The sequence below is a fragment of the Nanorana parkeri genome, unplaced genomic scaffold (genome assembly GCF_000935625.1).
Source record: "Nanorana parkeri isolate BGI_ZX_2015 unplaced genomic scaffold, ASM93562v1 scaffold131, whole genome shotgun sequence".
Taxonomy (NCBI): domain Eukaryota; kingdom Metazoa; phylum Chordata; class Amphibia; order Anura; family Dicroglossidae; genus Nanorana; species Nanorana parkeri.
In genome coordinates this window covers 125,655-135,311 of record NW_017306399.1, presented here as the reverse complement: position 1 = coordinate 135,311, position 9,657 = coordinate 125,655, and positions in this window count along the sequence as shown.

Genomic DNA, 9,657 nt, shown 5'->3' with positions numbered 1-9,657 from the left:
TTATGATTGTACCGTGTGATATACAGAGAGCCAACAGAGGCACAACCGGAACGCTTGTATAAGAAATAAGATCGAGTGTGAAAATCACATTTCCGCTCCGATCCGCCAGCGCTGTCTGGCGGGACGGACGGGGGAGGGGGCGGGTACAGCTGGCTCTGCCTCTAGATAGGCAGAGCCAGCTGTCAGTCACGCAGCTGGGCGGATCCCGGCACAATTGTCGGGATCCACTTCAGCTGCGGCGTCTCAGTATACCGCGAGCAGCTGCTGAGCAGTATACTGAGCCTAGGGTGACGAGAGGACGCTAGTTGGTGTCCTCCCGTTACCCTAAGGAGAACTATGGGGAAAAGCCTTAACCCCATAGTTCTCCTTTAAGCAATAAAATTAACAAAAAAAGTCTGAAAAATGAAAGCTGAAGTAAATAAATGAAAAAAAGAAATATAAAAGCCACCACCCCCGCATACATGCACATACGCACGGAAACACGTGTCGGTGTGCCTACAAGTCTGATTGGTTATTTCAAGTGAACACATCTTGGGTGGGCCCATATAAATATAGATATGTCTGGGCCGTTCATTGGACTGTGGAATCAAAGATCTCGCTGAACTCCTTACCGAAATATCAAAAAGACCCGCAAGGACGGCTGGGTGCTTGTAGTGACCACAGATGGCACCGTGAGAAAATCCGATAAGAAATAACGTCACCAGCACTCCAAAGGATAATCAAGCAATAGTCCATTTACTGGCACATTGCCATTCAAATGCAAGCGCTTTCGGGGCCCCAAAAGGGTCCCCTTCATCAGTCTCTGAGCGCTTTCGGGGCCTCAAGGGGTCCCCTTCATCAGTCTCTGACCCTTTGAGGCACATTGCCATTCAAATGCAAGCGCTTTCGGGGCCTCAAAGGGTTCCCTTTCATCAGTCTCTGAGACTGATGAAGGGGACCCTCTGAGGCCCCGAAAGCGCTTGCATTTGAATGGCAATGTGCCAATAAATGGACTATTGCTTGATTATCCTTTGGAGTGCTGGTGACGTTATTTCTTATAGTTCATTGGACTGTCTCCCTTTAAATGTTGGATTGAACGTCTTTCTTTCATATCATAATTATTTGAAAGAACATTTGGAGAACACAAAGCAGCGAATCCCCAGACCCCCCAATACATCCGAAGTGTTGCACCTGCACGAGTATTTCTGGCCGAGTGCGCCCGAAGGTCACACTGAAGCCTTTTATCCGACACTTGTCTCCTTTGCTGGTTTGACCTTGTAACAAGTGTTGGTCTCCAAAGGAAGTTGCCGGAAAATGAAGTCATTCCACGGCGTTTCGTACTGACGTGCCATCAAACCTCGCGCCACCTGGTCCGGCGTAGGACGGGAAACAGAAAACAGCTGCGATTCCAGCCAGCAGCGCATGAGAAGGACGGTGTCACGTAAGGATAAAGGGTCATCACCAGATTCTTACAGCGAGAGAGGATTTCAGATTATCCTTATAAATGATTCCACTTATTCCAGTTACAGCGTATCCAAACTCTAAAGAAAAAAAATATATATTGCACTTTACCAGTCCTGAGATGTAACAGCTGCAGTAGTTTTCTTTTCTCACACTTTTTTCCTTTAGTACCACCTGGTGATCCTGCTGATAACGCACTTCCTGTCCTTGAGTGACAACACTTATTCACTGTACCTTTATCTATGGAGGAGTTGTCACACTAGGACAGGAGGTGTGCTATGTCACAAAGGAAGATGTATAATTCCCTGATAGCTAGGAATGAGCTCAGGTTCATACCAAACCCAGCCTGAACCTGAGCTCCTCCAAATAAGGAATTGGATTGGGCAATTATCGCCTGCAGTGGAGACCGGTCGACACCCCGCCGTGACGTCATCACGCATTCGTGACCATCTAACTGACGCCTGCCGGCAGCCATCTTCGTGATGGACGCCGGCAGAGAGAGGAGGGGACGTTCACCCTGCGGGATGAGGTACCTCATCCCGCCGGGTTCCCCTCCTCTCTCCTGACACTGTCGGGCTCTCGGTCCATGACCGAGTGCCCGACTTTTTAGAGGGGGTGACACCAAAACGACTGTCAGCCATTTTGGTGTCACCCCTCCAATGGTGTCACCCGGGTGCGGGCCGCACCCACCGCACCCCCCTTGTGACGCCACTGAGCTGGAGCCAACAATGGAAACTTACAGAGAAGAATTGAGTGGCTTAGTGAGCTTAATGATTCTTGTTTTGGAACAGTTGGGCAAGTGGCTGGAAACATTGTGTTACATTTAATGTACCATGTGAGGGAAGTGTTGCTGCTTAGAGTCAACTGAAGTCAACTGACATTCATAGGTTGTGGTATCCATCTTGTTGAACGCCCACATTTTAGATAGAGTAGGCAATGGGGAGATTTTCCTTCATTTCCTGTCCTGGAGGCACAACAAGAAGTGAGAGGAAATCTCTTCAAAGTCAAGTGCAATCCTCTCTTAGATGATGGTCACCGGAATAGGTGTTCACATTGGAAGATTTCCTCTTGCCTCCTGTACAGGTGACAACTATAACATTTTGGATTTCCCCATCACTTTCTGTCCCAGGAACAGTGGTCACCAGGACAAAGATAGAGAGGGTGAATCTCACAGACAGCAATAAACCCTGACAGAGAGTCTAACTCTTCACCACCCCATCCAAAACTAAAACAAAATGGCCTTAGAGATACTCTAAAAGTTGCTGTAAAGGTGTGCCAGGAGGAGTTTCCTGTTTGTTTCCTTTGCCAAAGCTAATTTCTTACATAAAGCCAATATGGGGATATGATTTCCAGTTGCCTCAGCAGCAAAGTGTCCCCGAAAATGTTCCCACCACGATGGTGACCACACGCTTGTGATGTGCACGTTTCCTGTTGTGAAGCTTTAGTCCGGTCTTGTTTTCCCTCCTTCCCAGCAACATCAACCTGCATTGAACTCAGCAAGCTGATGGCAAAGCTGTTTTTCACCATGAATTATTCAGTTGATCCCAGGTCTCTGCCACTGGGAGCAAAATTTGGAACAAATGTAAACTTTAGTTATAAATGTTCACATTTTAAAGACAAAACGCCAATCAAATTGCTCAGCTCATATGAAGTCATTCAAAATGTCCTTATTTACATTTAGGTTCACCCTTTCTTTGCAGGAAAATGTGATACAAGTGCCAGTTCTAGTATTCACAATGGGGTCTATTTATAACTCTTAACGCCCAGCCATATGCTGGGCAAATGCCGTTCGCGTGGCATTCCCACCACTAGATGGAGCTGAGGAGCATAGTGTGAATCTCTGTACCGGGGACACAGACAGCAATAAAAACCTGACAGGGATCTAAGCCCTCTCCAATCTATCCAAAATAGAGACGTGCGGTCACAGAAGGGAGCAGGCGAGGCAGAGCCTCACCTAGAATTATGGCTTCATGAAGCTGACAGCTTTTTCTCCATTCAGATCGGCATCTAACAGGTTACACAGGAGGGAAAGCCTCCCGCTGTGTAACCTGTGTAGCCTGTCACGGAGCCTCCGCGGTGAGGAGCAAGTGAGGGACAGGGAGGCTCCTCCCTGTCTCCTCCCTTCCTCCTTTGCACAAGCTTGGGGACGGGTTGGGGTCAGGTGGGGCGGAGCTTTGACAGACAGGAGGCGGGGCTTCGGCCGGCGCGGGGGAGACGGGGCTGGGGAATGCCTCACCCCGAGCAAGAGGTACCGCGCATCACTGATCCAAAACTAAAGAACAATGATTATCTTTAGATACAATTTAACATTTCCAGATGATTTGTATCCGCAAGTTTATTCACAATAACGGGAATTTTTCAAAACTGGAGCAGACAAAATCTGGAGCAGCTGTGCATGGCAACCAATCAGCTTCTCTCTTTCATTTTCAAATCTTAACTGAACAAACTGAAGAGAGAAGCTGATTGGTTGCCATGCACAGCTGCTCCAGATTTTTTTTGCTCCAGTTTTGATAAATTCCCCCTCTCCTACCCCCAATGAGTTTACTGTATCCTGCTCTTCCTACTTCAATTCCCATTTCCTTTTCAAAGTAACTTTTCTATATCGGTCACCAATAAAGTTACATCGCTTTTTACATTTTTTACGCTTTTCCTGTAACGATTTGCACTCGGTGTAGATCACATCCAGTGATTCATCATCAGATGTTCCATCAGGGGTCTTCCATATGGCAGGTCACTCTCACATCTGTTCTGCTATAGGTGTCTTCCTGCTCCATTGGCGATGGTGAAGCCATATTGGTGCGATAAGCCTCATTACATTATTAGATGTTACCTCGTTACAGATCTTCTGATCCTAGAAAACAACAAAGGAACGGTCTTATCTAAATATATGACAAGTATGTGTAACCCGTCATAAACTTATAGTGCTACAATTACATGTGTGTTTGTAAAGTCCCGGCATCTCCTCAATTCTTTTAACATCAGCATCGTAATAGGAATACATAGTAGAGTTGTTTTTGATAATACAATCAAAGCTTACATGAAATAAATCCCTTCTGTGTGCCCATAGCTTTCACCAACTTCCTGGATTCCCAGTGTGCTTTGCATCTCTTTCCCTGCTGCTTTGATGTGATACAATCTCCATTTCTCAAGACTACATATCCCATTATGCATTGCATCCAGCAAGCAATGATAATGTTACATTGTTCAGATGCTGAGTTGTAGTTCAGAAGGCCGGCTCTGTGAGAGAAAGTACATATTCGCAGGGCTGAGTGAAATGAGAGAACTAAATGAGAACTAAATGAGAACTTATATTTGCATATGTCACAACAAATTAAAGCCTTTTTTGTCCCTTAAAACAACGGCAATAAATCAGAAAGATGGAAATTGCGGTTGAACACACACACAGCAAAAATTGCTTTTGTCCTTAAAGTAGTATTAAGGTCCGGGCGTTTTTTGCCTTAATGCATCTTCTACATTAGGGTAAAAATGGCCCAGCACCTTTTTCCTACCCCAGTCCGCCCCCACACTTACCTGTCAGCTGCGCTCGTCCCTGCCGCCGGTCCGAAGCGATCCACTGTTCACCCAACTTCCGGGTTGCGGGGGGAGCATACTGATGGCAGAAGGAGCCGCAGGCTCCTTCTGCCATCAATCAAAGAGGGAAGGGGCGTGGCCTGTCACAGGGCTGTGTGTGTCTATGGACGCACACAGCCACTGCAGAAACTGCTCCATAGACTGACCTTGTGTCTCTATTCGTCTATCGGCCGAACTGCACCCTAAGATCCTTTGCGGCCGCCCGAAACTCTTCAGATGTTCGGACGGGAACACGCGGCAGAGCCACAGGTAAGTTTTAACCTGTTTGAAAGGGTTTTTTTTTTTGCATATATCTACTGCTTGCTAGCCGTAGATATATGCAAAAAAAAGGCTGAGGGTTTAATAACCCTTTAATGAAGATAATGAGAGAAACACAAATTAAAAATGTCCTTAAAGGAGAACTATGAGGTTAAGGCTTTTGCCCATAGTTCTCCTTAGGGCAACGGGAGGACACAACCTAGCGTCCTCCCGTTACCCTAAGCTCAGTATACCGCGAGCTGTAGCTCGCGGTATACTGAGACGCCGCAGCCGGAGTGGATCCCGACAATTATGCCGGGATCCGCCCAGCTGCGTGACTGACAGCTGGCTCTGCCTATCTAGAGGCAGAGCCAGCTGTCAGTCACGCAGCTGGGCGGATCCCGGCATAATTGTCGGGATCCACTCCGGCTGCGGCGTCTCAGTATACTGAGCCTAGGGTGACGGGAGGACGCTAGTTTGTGTCCTCCCGTTGCCCTAAGGAGAACTATGGGCAAAAGCCTTAACCTCATAGTTCTCCTTTAAATTTCAGTCCTAGGTCTTTCTATTAGGACAGATCACTGTGAAGGTGCTGAGAAAAAAACAAACCTGGATTCAGCCATCTTGTCTGCTGCAACAAAACATCTAAAAGGTAAAACATATTTAAACAAATACATTTGTCATCATGCTGTGTGAATGGGAACACATAACAAACATATAGAGGGGTTTTTTTCCTCAAATTTGACTACAAAAGTGGAAATATACCTTTAAGGTAACCTGAGCAGAGTTTCCAATGTGAACGCCGCGGTGATGTTTCGAACATTTAACAGCAAGTTCCTTTGTTTTCATCTGTTTCCCATTGTTGCTCTTCAGGCAAACGACAACATGATACATTTTTGATGATCTGTTCCCTTTAAGACGCCAGTAAAAGCAGCACCTTCATTGTTTTATCTCAGCGGTTACATTGTATCAGACGAGGCCACTAGGACAAAAGACAAAAAACAACAAGCCGCGCGGAACATTAACGAAAACGCTAATCGTTGGGATTTTTTTGAACATAGTTATTATTGTGATTATAACGAAGGTGATATGCGTCTAGAAATTCTAATTACAATAACCCGAACGCTGACTTTGCGTCCCCCTACTGGAACCCGGAGATCAAACCCACTGCACACCAACATGTACTCCAGCACCACACGCTTCTCGCGGAATACGGAATGCAACAAGAGGCAGCGTCTTCGCGCCCGGTGATCACAGCAAAACGAGCAAACTAAAGCTTGCCTAATAGCAGGTAACAGAGGCGGCTCTCTACAATTCCTTTTGTCTGCTTGTCATTGATCGCCGGCCGCTTTAATATTTTATCGTCATAAACAATTGAACAAAAAGTTTCGTTGTCGAGCAAAAAAGAATCTTATTTTTATTGAGCTTGGAAGTCTCCAGTCAACAAATTATGCGGGAGTCGGACACCAACCCAAAAAAATAAAAGGGAATTGATGGGTTAGTTGGTAATAAGTAGACAGTCGAGGATGTATCTGGTCGATCTATTGTCTATAGGGATGCACAGATACTTTTCGAGTGCCAGTGCAGATACTTGGCATTTTCATGAGAACTACCAGGGTTGCAGCGGTTGCAGCGGGGACCGGGCTCTGGCACTCCACCACTGTCCTGAAATCATTAGTCTGTATTGTTTTAGAAAAACTGTCACATGACAATAAACAAAAATGTATCAGTACTCGTACTTGTAAGTACTCGGCAAGTACCAGTACTCGTACTCGCAAAACTGGTATCTGTGCATCCCTTTATTTATATTTATAAAAACAAAATCATACATTAAAACAGAAATGTACAAATCCCGGGAGCTCCGTGTGCTCCTTACAAATGACAGCTGCCTCCTAATTTTTGAATTTGTCTCTAGTCTAGTTTTGGAGCTCAAAAGTATCGGTACATGTACTCGTACTTGTACCGAGTACTGTACTTGGTATCTGTGCAACCCTAATTGTCTATTTTTTTATTTTTTCTCAAATTTTTACAACAAATGACATGTGGTCCTCTAAATAATAATACCCTGTTTCCCCGATAATAAGACCTAGTACTATTTTGGGGAATTGCTAAAATATAAGACCTACCCCGAAAAGTTGTGACCTTTCCCAGGGCCGGTGGTGGCCTAAGGGGGAACTTGAAGAGCCGCGGGAGAGAATTGGCGATGCCAACGAAGCCAGCGCTAGAGGAAGCGAGGCACGGGCGGAGGGAGCAGAGCCGCATAAGCCGATGCCTCCTCTATAGCGCCGGCTCCTGTCACAGGCGGAGTGATACCAAATGCACTCCGCCTGTGAGGAATCCATAGTGAGAGTGCGCTTCGCTCATTCTGGCCAGTGATTGGTAACCAAATTGCTCTAGGAAAGGGACGGCACCCCTGATTGCCCTGATCACCATATTGTTGACTTTTCCATTTTGAATAATTTAATTTGGATTTGCATTAATTTTGGATTGTTGTACATTAAAAAAAATATATGACCTACCCAAAAAAAAGACATTGTGTGTTTCTTTGAGCCAAAAAAAATATAAGACAGCGTCTTATTTTTCGGGGAAACACGGTATCAGACATATAGGCTTAAGCAGCATTTTTCAGCAAGGATGCTGTGGCACCGTGGGGTGCCTTATGACCTTCTCAGAGGTACCTCAAGATTTTTAAACAGTATCATGCCTTTCCATGGTGCAGGTGGGCCATGCTGAAAAGGGGGCTCCTGGTGTGAGAGGGGGTGACTCTGATAATAATAATAATAGTAATAATAATGTAACAAAAGCAATACATATATTGCAATATAACGGGGTAGATTACTTAAATATATATTTTTTTATTTAACATTCAGGGTTCTGTAGCATATCTTGTCTGGAATTGTATTGTAACTGTAATGTCTTCCTTATATTGTAAAGTGCTGCGCAAACTGTTGGCGCTATACACTGAGTGGCCAGATTATTATGACCACCCCATCAGTACTTCGCTGGGCCGCCTCGTGACTCCACGAGATGATGAAAGGTGTTGCGAGGAATCTGACACGGCACTGTTGCCCTTCTGTTGTCTTGTACCAGTCTTGCCCCTCCCCCGTTCTGCCCTAACATTGACTAGTCGCTGACGGCCACAATTCGCACGTTCAGACCCAGATTTTCGGCTGACAGTCCGGTCTTTAAACACTTTAACAATGAGCCCCTCTTGAACATTTAACGAATTCTGCTGTTTTGCTGATACTCGCTCCATGGCTCCGAGCGCCAACAATCATCCCACGTTCAAAGGCTGTTAAATCGCGTTGTTTCCCCGTATCTTCAGAAACAAATCACTTCTACTGTCGTGGTAACCAACCCGCTTCCCTATTTATAATGGTCTGGCCCTCTAGCAACTTCAGCGCCAAATTATAGCTAATTTGCTGACAAACGTCAGGTGGTCATAATAATCCGGCCACTCAGTGTATACATCCTAATAATAATATTTCCCCCAATGAGGAAGCGCGTCGGTCCCGGACATCTAATCTGCGGCCCGTCTAGAATGCAGAACTAATAGCGGCAGGCGGATTCCGGGCTCCTGTCGCTCGGGCCGGCCTGGGAAGCTCGGACTTGCATTCTCATTGAATCAGCGGCGTCTGTGACTCCAGGGCAGTGCGGGGAATACTTTTGGGAGTTCCACATAGTTCCTGCTTTTCTTTTGTTTTCACTTCTCTCTGAAGTGGTGGAGGACGCATTCCCCCGTCATTGTCCTGCTGCTTCGTCAAGTCAGTGGAAGGGACTTGGCTGGAGTTGCGGACTCAGGCATGTGAGCGAGCCTTGCGTGGAGGGGCCAAAGATCCGTTTTCAGGTACGTCCCCGCTTTTTCCTGCCCTGGCTGAACATCAGATTTTGACTTGCAGTCATAACTTGCTCAGATATGAGGAATGCGCGTCTTTTCCAGATTCTTCACGCCCCTCGCAGCTTGAAATGCAATACGCAGCCAACTGAGAGATGTGCAGATTGCACACAGTCCAACTTTATGAAATGGGAAGGGGGAGGGGGGGTGCACCCATTAACAGTAGAGCGATAATATCTAACTCAGGGGGGTAGTCAACCTTGGCACTCCAGCTGCAGTGAAACTACAAATCCCATAATGCTTCTGCCTTTGGGAGTCCTACAATGCCTCATGGGACTTGTAGTTCCAAAACAGCTGGAGTGCCAAGGTTGACTACGGCTGAACAAAATGCACAGATGAGATACAAAGGAGCTGTTTTACCTGCCAAAGGATGGGTATTTCTGCCCATCCAGTCCTTGAAGTACACAGCCCTGGTACACAGCACAGCCCTGTCTAAAATAGCAAAAGACCTGCAGTTAGCACTTACAGGTCTTGCACCCCCCCTCCCCCCCCCCACC